This window comes from Solanum dulcamara, chromosome 7 (genome assembly GCF_947179165.1).
Source record: "Solanum dulcamara chromosome 7, daSolDulc1.2, whole genome shotgun sequence".
Taxonomy (NCBI): domain Eukaryota; kingdom Viridiplantae; phylum Streptophyta; class Magnoliopsida; order Solanales; family Solanaceae; genus Solanum; species Solanum dulcamara.
The window spans coordinates 45,937,067-45,951,605 of record NC_077243.1 but is presented as its reverse complement, the minus strand read 5'-3'; positions in this window follow the sequence as shown (position 1 = coordinate 45,951,605).

Below are 14,539 nucleotides of genomic sequence, written 5' to 3'. Positions count from 1 at the left end.
ACAAATATTTCATACCCGGCCCATCATGGGGCTCGGTGAATCATTATGGCATCATAATCTCACTTTCGTACCAAATACGTATCAAGGAAAATGAGAGATAGCTTTCCACACACTACAGTTTAACACGTACAAGCCTTACTAGGCAATGCTCAATCCTTGCAGAAATTCCAATACTAAGCAGTGGATAGGGGTTATGAGACATACTTGGAGTTTTGGGAATGGAATTATCCCCACATTCCACACATAATTCACTTAAGGCTAAAACTAGCCAAAAGGAAAGAAAGATAGTTGTACGAACTTATACCAAAACATGCCAAGAGAAAGCTTTACATACCTTGTCTGAATTATTCCTTATCCTGCTTGCCTCGCTGTCCTTTGAACCTATTCAACATGAAATTAATATAAATATCAACCCCTCTTAACTTTCCAGCATCTTAGGTTACACCTTAGTATCAATGGAATCTATTTCCTTAGTCGTTTCCCCGACTAGTTTTGTTATTCGCTAAGGCGTCGACGAAAATTGGGCAGCACCTCCATGTGCCCTATCCAAATTTCCAATTAGGTCCCTAAGACCTACATCCAACCAACAACAACAACCTGCATCAATTCATACCAACAATATACAACATAAACTCCAAATGACTTATTCAAAAATACGATATCAAAATAGGGCGTCTAGCCTTTATTTTGTGACGCCTTTAGTTATACGTAATGAGGGGTCATGTGGCTTAGACCAGCAGCACCCTAACCCACATTAGGACATATTCAGGCCCTACAACCACAAGCCACACCCCTGCAGCAGCAACTCACAAGAACGACACTTTATTTCGATGACAATTCACTTCTAGCGACTCCAATTTAGTTTATTTCGAACGTCGAGCATTTCTACGACATTCTTAAACTTCCAGAAGCATAAAAGGGGTGTAATACACCATATAAAAATACCATAAACTCCAATTTAAAAGAAAAGGCCTTACCTTATGTTAAACTTGTCAAACTCACCAAAACTATCCAAAATGTGAAATCTGGACAGCTTACTGTTTTACCTTGTCGCTTTGTTTCGAAGGGGTAATGGAGGGAAACAGGATTTACGTCCTTGATGAAAGTTATATACATGTGTCTTAGGGTCGCAAAAAATTTTGAATCATCCCTACATCAATTTTGTACAAAAAGATATGACCAAAATACTCACAGCTGTCCGTGTAGGATTTCCAAAACCAAATCTGGGCAGTACCTCCTCTACACTTAATCACCCTTGTTCGAGCTACTACAAGTAAAACTGGATTTTGGAGTCAAAATTAAAGTTATATACCCATGAAATACCTTTCCAAAACATATTAAATCATTCGAAATGAATCTGTACACAAGAAGTTATACCAACATTACCAACAACAGTCCCTTCCAAAAACGGGTTGTTTAATTAGTTCTCAACATTTTTTTCGTTCTACTTTCTTTCAAGTTTCAAGGCGTAAGGTTAAAGAAACGATGCCTTAGTCATCATAATATACATATATATACATATATACATCTCCACGTGCTTGAGGAACACCGTAGCTAATTAATTCACGGAGGAAAAATCGAAGAACTCACCTTTAATTCTTCAAAAATGTTGCTACCTCGTTCCTTTTGGTTCTTCACGTTTTTCCTCTCATTTGGCTGATGTTTTTGGATGGAAAATAAGTTAAAGAGTCAGCCAACATGTATATATACACCTCCTTAGGAGGTGACACGTGGCATCCCCCTAGGGTGACACGTGGCAGCCTCCTAGGGTGACACCTCATCCAAGCTTCCAACACAAAACTGCCACGTGGCAACGTGGGGTCCATCCCAAGTAGGTAAGTCACCTTCCTGCTTGTCACCTGCTTGCTTCACTTTTGTAAGTTCGGAAACTAGTTTTTGCTCCCTCTCGTAGGTTCGTAATCTCATCTTATTTTAAGAGCCTATGTAAGCCATGCTACCCAAGCTTGGTACGTACTCTAATAGCTTATGTTTGTAAGACTTCCAAGTTAGTAGCTTACGTAGATAAATCGAGTCCTATGACCCATTACTTGGCCTCCAATTCCTTCCGGACTCTTATGATTTCATCTCCAACCTTCTCTAGTATGGGGTATCACATTTTCCCTTCCTTAGAGCCGTTTGATAGTGTTGTAACTTAAGTGGCTCACATACTAGCTTCTAAGAAACTTAACGGACCTTCCGAGTTCAAAGATGTGGGGTGTAACAGATGGGTGACCCCCTAGGAAGCGAAAGAGGAAATTAAACACAAGTATTCGTACCTATTCCCTACGTCTACAAGTAATCCTAACCTTTGGAACTCTAATATTGATTGCTTGATGAAAGTATATGTTATGGCAAAGGGATAGAGGAACTCTCTATATAGTCGGTATAAGATCCGGAGGAAGGTTTTGGTTCACATTTGAGGATGAATGTTCTAAAGGGGGGAAGGATGTTACACCCCGTACTTTGGTACTTTGGAATGCTTCTTAAGCTTCTTAAGTTTCTGGGAAGGCTCTTAAGTTTCGTAGAAGTCGTCATGTGAGTTGGATAATCTATAACGCTATCAAATAATTCTAAGGAAAGGAGAAGGAGATACTCCATAATAGAGAAGATTGGAAATAGGGTCATAAGAAACCGGAAGAAGTTAGAGTTCAAGTAATGAGTCATAGGACTTGACTTACTTGTGAAAGCTATTACTTGGGACATTTTACATACTAAGCTACTTGAGTATATGTCGAGCTTAAGTAGCAAGGAATACATAGGCTCTTGAAGTAAGACGAGATTACGGGCTCACGAAAGAGAAATAAGGAAAGGACGCGCCTACTCGAAGCAAGTAGGTGATGCCCCTACTTGGACAAGCAGGTGATGGCCCTACTTAGGGTCAAGTAGGTGATGCAGCAGCTTGGGTGGACCCCACGCTGCCACGTGGCGGCTTTGGATTGGATGCATGATTGAGGTGGCGTCCTGGGGGATGCCACGTATCACCCCTAGTGGCTGCAACGTGTGCCCACTTAAGGATACATATATATACATGTGTATTGTTGGATCAACTCACTTTTCAACATCTTTACACTTCAAAAAAATTGGAGAAAAACTTGGAGAACATGGAGAGAGAGCTACGGATTTGGTTAAGCAAGGTAAGCCTTTCGATTTCATTCCGTGAATTAATTATTTAAGGTATTCTTCGGTTAAGCAATGGTTTTTAACAACATAAAATTTATAGTTGGGGTTTCGAGGAGGTTCTCGTTCTTGTCAACAAACCCGTTTTTGGAATGAGACTGTTGTTAGTAATAATAGTATAACTCCTTGTGTAAAGCTTTGTTTCGAGTGATTCAAGATGTTTTGGAAAGATATTTCATAGGGATATAACTTTGTTTTATACTATAAAACCCATTTTTGCTTTTATTTTCTCGAAAAAGGATGATGAAGTATAGGTGAGGTGCTGCCCAGATTTCATTTCAGAAATCCTACACGGGCTGCTATTGGTATTTTAGACATATCTTTTGGTATAGAATTGCAGTAGGGTTGATTCAAAATTGTATGAGACCCTAAGACACATTTATATAACTTTAATTGAGGCCACAAATCTTTTTTCCCTAAATTACCCCTTCGAAACTAGGCGACAATAAAAGACAGTAGGATGTCCAGAATTCACGTTTTGATAGGTTTGGCGAGTTTGACTAGTTTAGGTTAAGGTAAGGGTTTTCCTTTCAATTTGGAGTTTATGGTGTTGTTATGAAGTGTATTACACGTTGTGTAAGTTGCTGTAAATATGAAAGTTCCATAAATATGCTCGACGTTCGAAACAAACCAAATTGGAGTCGCTATAGTTAAATTGTAGTCGAAGCAATGTGTTGTGCTTGTGGTGTGTGGCTGCAGGTGTATGGTGTGTGTTGAAGGGACTAAATGTGTCCTAAAATAGGTGTGGGATATTATGGTTGTATCCACACGATACCCCCGCTTAGTACGGTTAAAGGTTTTGCAAAACGGAAACTAGAAACCTTATTTTGGTATCGTGGTTTCGAGCGAGTCATTTGGAGTTTATGTGGTATAAGATTGATGTGAATTGTATATATATATACTGCAGGTTATTGTTGTTGGTTGGCTGTAGCTATTAGGAGTATAATTGGAAATTCGGATAGGGCACTTTATAGGGGAAATGCTGCCCGATTTTCGTTAACTCTTTAACTAGTTAGGGAACTAGTCGAGAAAGATAGCGAGGGGATGATTTCTACAAATACTCGTGTGTAGCCTAAGGTGATGGAAAGACAAGGGTTGTTAATACTTGTATTGCTTTTATGTTACTTAGGTTTAAAGGACGACGAGATAAACGGGATAAAAAGTAACCCGTAACAGGTATGTAAAGCTAACGTTTTCTTCTTTTGGCATGTTTTGGCATAAGTATGTAAGGCTTATACTTTCTTTTAGCATGTATTTGGCATAAGTATGTAAATCTTATTCCTTCTCTTAGCATGATTTGACATAAGTATACAAAGCTAATCTCCCTTTTTGGCATGGTTTTTACGAAGCAAGTATATGAATTTCATATGATTCCAAAGAAGTTACTATTCTTAAAGGCACTAGGATGGTCAATTTCTCGACTTCCAAAAGATATTTTGTTATGCCTTAATACATATATACGATTCCCAGAAGTTCTATTTTGATATAGTCCATAGTGACTTTCAAAAGGTACTTGATATGACTTTTGTCTCGATTTTGAACGAAAGCTCATTTTGATTATTCCGTCGAGTCTAAAATATGATTTAAATTGCATATAGTTTCTCACTACTCCAATCGCAGATGCCTCAATGTTTCCTTCATCGAGCTCGAGTTAGGTTTTGTTATCGTGCGTACTTCTCTGCATTATTTGCCGTGCCCCAACGTGAGGGGGAAGGTACGACCTGTACATGGGATTTGTGGAGTTATGATGTGCCATGTACACATATGATATGATATGATCTGATATGACCATCTGATATGATATGAACTGTTATAGAGATATTCCCTACTCTTTATGTATGCTATGCTGTGGTGCCAGTAATGGGGTGGCGACCATGTTTTGTTCTCCGCATCCCATAATGGGGCCGGATATGGCATATGTTTACCTGCATACATTATTTATGGTTATGAATTATTTTTTGATATTCTGGGTATTTAGCTCACTTTTGCACCTTATGTTCTAGTAATGGCTTTACTTGTTACAGTCCATGCTTTACATACTCAGTACATATATCATAGTGACCCCCCTTAACTCGGGGGGCTGCATTTCATGCCCGTAGGTACAGATGTTAACTTTGGACATCTGCCAACTTAGGGTTTCCACTTAGCAATGTTGGAAGTGCTCCACTATTCCAGAGCCTAACTTTTGATACCGGTTATTTGATATAAATATTTTTTTATTCAGGGGTACGATGGGGCCCTATCCCGTCATATGACTAGGCTAACATTCTATAGAGGTCTATAGACTTGTGATATGGGTTCTGTATATATGTTTTGAGCTTTATGTTCCGTGATGGCCTTAACGGCCTTCGTATGATACATCTATTTTTGTGCACTCTCTAGCGGTTCTTTTTTTGATTTCTTTATATGTTTATTCGGCTAACATACTCAGTGGGGCTAAGGGTATGTATGGGTGCCCTAATCGGACACCAGTCATGGCCTACAGAGTTAGGTCGTGACAAAAATGGTATCAGAGCAGTTTGTCCTTGGAGTGTCTATAGAGCGTGTCTAGTAGAGTCTTTTTTATTGGTGTGTTGTACACCACATCTATAAACAGGAGACTACAGGACATTTAGGATGTTAGCTTTCTTTCATATCTAAGATCGTGCGATAGAGCCGAGTCATAGGGAATAAAATTCCTCATACTAACATATGGTTTCAGGAGAAGGACAATATTGATAGAAGAATGTGACCGATGATATTGGAAGTTACAAAGTACGCAGGTAAGCAAAGGCACGGAAGATATATGTCAGGTGAGGTATTGAAGTACGATTGACATGTAAAGTTAAAAATGGAAAGGAAAAGTAGACAGGGCAGGGTAACAAGTGCAGTCTGAGTCGGGCAGATGAGCTATGTTCATTTTCATACTATTGATATTGGGTGCCCTGTGTGGCTGCGATATGATATGATCTAAATATATATATACATGCGTGCCTTGTGAGGCACTGTTGGCATTTTCTGCGTACGGGTGTTGAGATAATAAGAAATACAAAGGAAACTCTATCTAAATTTTCGTAGAAATAAGAAGAGAATGAGATACAAGGCTGTAGTATATCTTGAAAGGTTGTGCCCACAACAATGATGAGATTTGATTAAACTACGAGTATGGATGACCTTGAGAAATGAGTTAATTGCTAAATTGATGGCAATAGAAACTAGGAGGTTGATACTAGTATAGTAGAACGAAATTGGAAAAGACTTATAAGCAAAAGAAAATGATTTAGAGAAGATTGATTGATCGGGATAAAATGATATATTAATGCATTGCCTGAATTGATATACAGGGATAAATGATGACGAGTTATAGTTGAAAGAAGTAACAGTATGATTAAGACAAGATTACAAGGGAAAAAGAATTGTGATGGAAGTGAAGTGTTAATAAGATAGCTTGTGAGATATTAAGGATAAGACAAACTAAGAAGGGTAAGTAACCCATAGTAAGAATCGTGAAGAAGGTCAAGCAGTGTTATACTATGGGACTAAATGCGAACATGATACCATGTGAATATAACGAAGGTCATTATGAGACTAAGTAAGGAATAATAAGGAAGTTCCAACAGAGGCACCCAAGATAGACATAAGTAACTAAATATGCGGATGGAGCAAAAGGAGAATGTATAGTCATAGATTTACAGGGGTAGTACAACAATATGGTGTCAAGGTAAACCTAGTATTAAGGTAAGCTCGATATGTTGTTGAGAAAGTGAGCATTAGGTGCACGATAAAGACGAAATCTCACGAAGCATAAAGATGTATTATGTATACATGACTTGAGTACCAATGATTAGATTGGATTAGCACCTCACGGGTATGTTAAGATGTCATACATGGGAGACTAAAGGTATGAGTGGTATAAAGGAAGGCATAGATAGGGTGCGATATACCAAAGGTGTTGGAAAGGAATCTTACGCATTTGAAAATTGGAAATAAGGGCATAAGGTATAACACAAAAAGACAATGACATGGATACACCCTAAAGGGGGAAAGTAGACAAGAGAAGTACAAGCGTAAGAGAAAATCAACTGATGCTATCATATGTAAATGGGAACTCTTAAACTTCAAACGAGATCCCATAAGGGATGGATGCGATCATACTAGCACTAACGCACTGGATCCCTTCAAAACTCTGAAGTTAAGCGTGCTCGGGTAAGAATAGTACTACGATGGTGTCACGACCCAACCCCGTAGGTCGCGACTGGGGTCCGACCTGGACCCCCCGTACACATATCTATCAGTTGTGGTCACAATGAACTGTAAATAAAACAATATCATGTAACAGAGCCCCACTGGGCGATAACATTTACATAAACCTGTAGCCCTTTCTGTTTGTATCACAACATGACAGGGCACGCAAGCCGATAAGACTGCCATAACATAACAACATGTATAATATATCATATAGACCTAGCTGAACCAAACTGACATATACAACCCACATATACATGTCTGCAGACCTCTAAACATATAAATGACAACATATAGTGGGACAGGGCTCCCGCCGTACACCTGAATGGACAAAACAATTTTTATACATCATTGGACAGTATCAAAAACTAGGCCCCGATATAATGGAGCCTCTTCTAGCTGAGCTGCATGGAATCCTAAGCTGACGGACTCCCAAAACCTGCATCTGTACCTGCGGACATGAACGCAGCCCCCCCGAGAAAGGAGGTCAGTACGACATATGTACTGAGTATGTAAAATGTAACATAATACACTGGAGGTATATTTGAAATAGAGAAGCAGGGGATAACATATCAAATCCGAAACCTGTACATGTACTCTGTGAATCAAGAAAGCATGCATGCTCTAGTCATACCATATAGCCGGCCCTTTCAGGGGTCTGGTGAATCATATCTATAGGACCATCATAGGTCCGGTGCCATCTCCACCTTATTACATCACATCATCATATATCTATACACGTATCCTAGCCCTCTATTGAGGGACTCAGTGAATAATGTAGTGAACTGTGCACGAGAACATATCCTGGCCCGGGACTCAGGAAAAGAAGTGTTACTATATACACGAGTAGAGTAGTGAGTAACTATATGCAATTTAAATCATTATTAGAGACTTGACCGTATAAGAAGATTAAAATTTTGTCGGAGGACTCGAGTAGTAGTGTAGTCATCTCGAGTGGCTTCTAAATGCCATTATGGGCAATATTAATTATAATCTCGGGGCTCCTAGACATGTACTAAAGTAAAGCCAAATCGCTCATGGAACCAGAAACATTTGTTAACAAATAGTCTGTAAGACTTGGAGCCTGTACATTTGTTACCTTTTTAACATATAAAAGTTTCCAGGGAAATAGTTCGATTATTATAAAAGTCCGATATTCAGACGTAAATAAGAGATGCTAAGAATAGAGTTACCTCGGAACTCATATCATGTTTAACCTACAACTAAGACATGCCAGAAGAAGAAAGAGAATAAACTATATATAGTCTGTACTTTCCTTTATGGGATCTGCATACACATATTTCATACCCGGCCCATCATGGGGCTCGGTGAATCATTATGGCATCATAATCTCACTTTTGTACCAAATACGTATCAAGGAAAATGAGAGATAGCTTTCCACAGACTACTGTTTAACACGTAGAAGCCTTACTAGGCAATACTCAATCCTTGCAGAAATTCCAATACTAAGCAGTGGATAGGGGTTATGAGGCATACTTGGAGTTTTGGGAATGGAATTATCCCCACATTCCACACATAATTCACTTAAGGCTAAAACTTGCCAAAAGGAAAGAAAGATAGCTGTACGAACTTATACCAAAACATGCCAAGAGAAAGCTTTACATACCTTGTCTGAATTATTCCTTATCCTGCTTGCCTCGCCGTCCTTTGAACCTATTCAACATGAAAGTAATATAAATATCAACCCCTCTTAACTTTCCAGCATCTTAGGTTACACCTTAGTATCAATGGAATCTATTTCCTTAGTTATTTCCCCGACTAGTTTTGTTATTCGCTAAGGCGTCGACGAAAATTGGGCAGCACCTCCATGTGCCCTATCCAAATTTCCAATTAGGTCCCTAAGACCTACATCCAACCAACAACAACAACCTGCAGCAATTCATATCAACAATATACAGTATAAACTCCGAACGACTTATTCGAAAATACGATATCAAAATAGGGCGTCTAGCCTTTATTCTTGTGACGCCTTTAATTAAACATAATGAGGGGTCATGGGGTCTCAAACAGCAGCACCCTAAACTACATTAGGACATATTTAGGCCCTGCAACAACAAGCCACACCCCTGCAGCAGCAACTCACAAGAACGACACTTTATTTCGATGACAATTCACTTCTAGCGACTCCAATTTAGTTTATTTCGAACATCGAGCATTTCTACGACATTCTTAAACTTCTAGCAGCATACAAGGGGTGTAATACACCACATAAAAATACCATAAACTCCAATTTAAAAGGAAAGGCCTTACTTTACGTTAAACTTGTCAAACTCACCAAAACTATCCAAAATGTGAAATCTGGTCAGCTTACTATTTTACCTTGTCGCTTCGTTTCGAAGGGGTAATGGAGGGAAACAGGATTTACGTTCTTGATGAAAGTTATATACATGTATCTTAGGGTCGTAAAAAATGTTGAGTCATCCCTACATCAATTTTTTACAAAAAGATATGACCAAAATACTCACAGCTGTCCGTGTAGGATTTCCAAAACCAAATCTGGGCAGTACCTCCTCTACACTTAATCACCCTTGTTCGAGCTGCTACAAGTAAAACTGGATTTTGGAGTCTAAATTAAAGTTATATACCCATGAAATACCTTTCCAAAACATATTAAATCATTCGAAACGAATCTGTACACAAGAAGTTATACCAATATTACCAACAACAGTCCCTTCCAAAAACGGGTTGTTTAATTATTTCTCAACATTTTTTTCGTTCTACTTTCTTTCAAGTTTCTAGGCGTAAGGTTAAAGAAACGATGCCTTAGTCATCATCATATACATATATATACATATATACATCTCCACGTGCTTGAGGAACACCGTAGCTAATTAATTCACGGAGGAAAAATCGAAGAACTCACCTTTAATTCTTCAAAAACGTTGCTGCCTTGTTCCTTTTGGTTCTACACATTTTTCCTCTCATTTGGCTGATGTTTTTGGATGGAAAATAAGTTAAAGAGTCAGCCAACATGTATATATACACCTCCTTAGGAGGTGACATGTGGCATCCCCCTAGGGTGACACGTGGCAGCCTCCTAGGGTGACACCTCGTCCAAGCTTCCAACACAAAACTGCCACGTGGCAATGTGGGGTCCATCCCAAGTAGGTAAGTCACCTTCCTGCTTGTCACCTGCTTGCTTGTCACCTGCTTGCTTCACTTTTGTAAGTTCGGAAACTAGTTTTTGCTCCCTCTCGTAGGTTCGTCATCTCATCTTATTTTAAGAGCCTATGTAAGCCATGCTACCCAACCTTGGTACGTACTCCAATAGCTTAAGTGTGTAAGACTTCCAAGTTAGTAGCTTACGTAGATAAATCGAGTCCTACGACCCATTACTTGGCCTCCAATTCCTTCCGGACTCTTATGATTTCATCTCCAACCTTCTCTAGTATGGGGTATCACAACCTCCCTTCCTTAGAGCCGTTTGATAGTGTCATCACTTAAGTGGCTCACATACTAGCTTCTAAGAAACTTAACGGACCTTCTGAGTTCAAAGATGTGGGGTGTAATAGATGGGTCACCCCCTAGGAAGCGAAAGAGGAAATTAAACACAAGTATTCGTACCTATTCCCTATGTCTACAAGTAATCCTAACCTTTGGAACTCTAAAATTGATTGCTTGATGAAAGTATATGTTATGGCAAAGGGATAGAGGAACTCTCTATATAGTCGGTATAAGATCCGGAGGAAGGTTTTGGTTCACATTTGAGGACGAATGTTCTAAAGGGGGGAAGGATGTTACACCCCGTACTTTGGTACTTTGGAATGCTTCTTAAGCTTCTTAAGTTTCTGGGAAGGCTCTTAAGTTTCGTAGAAGTCGTCATGTGAGTTGGATAATCTATAACGCTATCAAATAATTCTAAGGAAAGGAGAAGGAGATACTCCATAATAGAGAAGATTGGAAATAGGGTCATAAGAAACCGGAAGAAGTTAGAGTTCAAGTAATGAGTCATAGGACTTGACTTACTTGTGAAAGCTATTACTTGGGACATTTTACATACTAAGCTACTTGAGTATATGTCGAGCTTAAGTAGCAAGGAATACATAGGCTCTTAAAGTAAGACGAGATTACGGGCTCACGAAAGAGAAATAAGGAAACGACGCGCCTACGCGAAGCAAGTAGGCGATGCCCCTACTTGGACAAGCAGGTGATGCACCTACTTAGGGTCAAGTAGGTGAAGCAACAGCTTGGGTGGACCCCACGCTGCCACGTGGTGGCTTTGGATTGGATGCATGATTGAAGTGGCATCGTGGGGGATGCCACGTATCACCCCTAGTGGCTGCAACGTGTCCCCACTTAAGGATACATATATATACATGTGTATTGTTGGATCAACTCACTTTTCAACATCTTTAAACTTCAAAAAAATTGGAGAAAAACTTGGAGAACATGGAGAGAGAGCTACGGATTTGGTTAAGCAAGGTAAGCCTTCCGATTTCATTTCGTGAATTAATTATTTAAGGTATTCTTCGGTTAAGCAATGGTGTTTAACAACATAAAATTTATAGTTGGGGTTTCGAGGAGGTTCTCGTTCTTGTCAACAAACCCGTTTTTGGAATGAGACTGTTGTTAGCAATAATAGTATAACTCCTTGTGTAAAGCTTCGTTTCGAGTGATTCAAGATGTTTTGGAAAGATATTTCATAGGGATATAACTTTGTTTTATAGTATAAAACCCATTTTTGCTTTTATTTTCTCAAAAAAGGATGATGAAGTATAGGTGAGGTGCTGCCCAGATTTCATTTCAGAAATCCTACATGGGCTGCTATATGTATTATAGGCATATCTTTTAGTATAAAATTGCTCTAGGGTTGATTCGAAATTGTATGAGACCCTAAGAAACATTTATATAACTTTAATTGAGGCCACAAATCTTTTTTCCCTAAATTACCCCTTCGAAACTAGGCGACAATAAAAGACAGTAGGATGTCCAGAATTCACGTTTTGATAGTTTTGGCGAGTTTGACTAGTTTAGGTTAAAGTAAGGGTTTTCCTTTCAATTTGGAGTTTATGGTGTTGTTATGAAGTGTATTACACGTTGTGTAAGTTGCTGTAAATATGAAAGTTCCATAAATATGCTCGACGTTCGAAACAAACCAAATATGAGTCTCTATAGTTAAATTGTAGTCGAAGCAATGTGTTGTGCTTGTGGTGTGTGGCTGAAGGTGTATGGTGTGTGTTGAAGGGACTAAATGTGTCCTAAAATAGGTGGGAGAGATTATGGTCGTATCCACACGATTCCCTCGCTTTGTACGGTTAAAGGTTTTGCAAAACAGAAACTAGAAACCTTATTTTGGTATCGTGGTTATGAGCGAGTCATTTGGAGTTTATGTGGTATAAGATTGATGTGAATTGTATATATATATGCTGCAGGTTATTGTTGTTGGTTGGCTGTAGCTATTAGGAGTATAATTGGAAATTCGGATAGGGCACATTATAGGGGAAATGCTGCCCGATTTTCGTTAACTCTTTAACTAGTTAGGGAACTAGTCGAGAAAGATAGCGAGGGGATGATTTCTACAAATACTCGTGTGTAGCCTAAGGTGATGGAAAAACAAGGGTTGTTAATACTCGTATTGCTTTTATGTTACTTAGGTTTAAAGGACGATGAGATAAACGGGATAAAAAGTAACCCGTAACAGGTATGTAAAGCTAACGTTTTCTTCTTTTGGCATGTTTTGGCATAAGTATGTAAGGCTTATACTTTATTTTAGCATGTATTTGGCATAATTATGTAAATCTTATTCCTTCTCTTCGCATGATTGGACATAAGTATACAAAGCTAATCTCCCTTTTTGGCATGGTTTTTACGAAGCAAGTATATGACTTTCATATGATTCCAAAGAAGTTCCTATTCTTAAAGCCACTAGGATGGTCAATTTCTCGACTTCCAAAAGATATTTTGTTATGCCTTGATACATATATACGATTCCCAGAAGTTCTATTTTGATATAGTCCATAGTGACTTTCAAAAGGTACTTGATATGACTTTTGTCTCGATTTTGAATGAAAGCTCATTTTGATTATTCCGTCGAGTCTAAAATATGATTTAAATTGCATATAGTTTCTCACTACTCTAGTCGCGGATGCCTCAATATTTCCTTCATCGAGCCCGAGTCAGGTTTTGTTATCGTGCGTACTTCTCTGCATTGTTTGCCGTGCCCCAACGTGAGGGGGAAGGTACAACCTGTACATGGTATTTGTGGAGTTATGATGTGCCATGTACACATATGATATGATATGATATGATATGACCATCTGATATGATATGAACTGTTATAGAGATATTCTCTACTCTTGATGTATGCTGTACTGTGGCGCCAGTAACGGGGTGGCGACCATGCTTTGTTCTCCGCATCCCATAATGGGGTCGGATATGGCATATGTTTATCTGCATACATTATTTATGGTTATGAAAAACATTTTGATATTCTGGGTATTTAGCTCACTTTTGCACCTTCTGTTCTGGTAATAGCTTTACTTGTTAAAGTCCATGCTTTACATACTCAGTACATATATCGTAGTGACCCCGCTTTCCTCGGGGGGCTGCATTTCATGCCCGTAGGTATAGATGTTAACTTTGGACATCTGCCAACTTAGGGTTTCCACTCAGCAATGTTGGAAGTGCTCCACTATTCCAGAGCCTAACTTTTGATACTAGTCATTTGATATAAATATTTGTTTATTCAGGGGTACGACGGGACCCTATCCCGTCATATGACTAGGCTAGCATTCTATAGAGGTCTGTAGACTTGTGATATGGGTTCTGTATATATGTTTTGGGCTTTATGTTCCGTGATGTCCTTAACGGCCTTTGTATGCTACATCTATTTTCGTGCGCTCTCTAGCGGTTCTTTTTTTGATTTCTTCATATGTTTATTCGGCTAACATACTCAGTGGGCCTAAGGGTACATATGGGTGCCCTAATCGGACACCAGTCACGGCCTACAGAGTTAGGTCGTGACAAAAATAGTATCAGAGCAGTTCGTCCTTAGAGTGTCTATAGAGCGTGTCTAGTAGAGTATTGTTTATTAGTGTGTTGTGCACCACATCTATAAACAGGAGGCTACAGGACATCTAGAATATTACCTTTCTTTCATAACTAAGATCGTGCGATA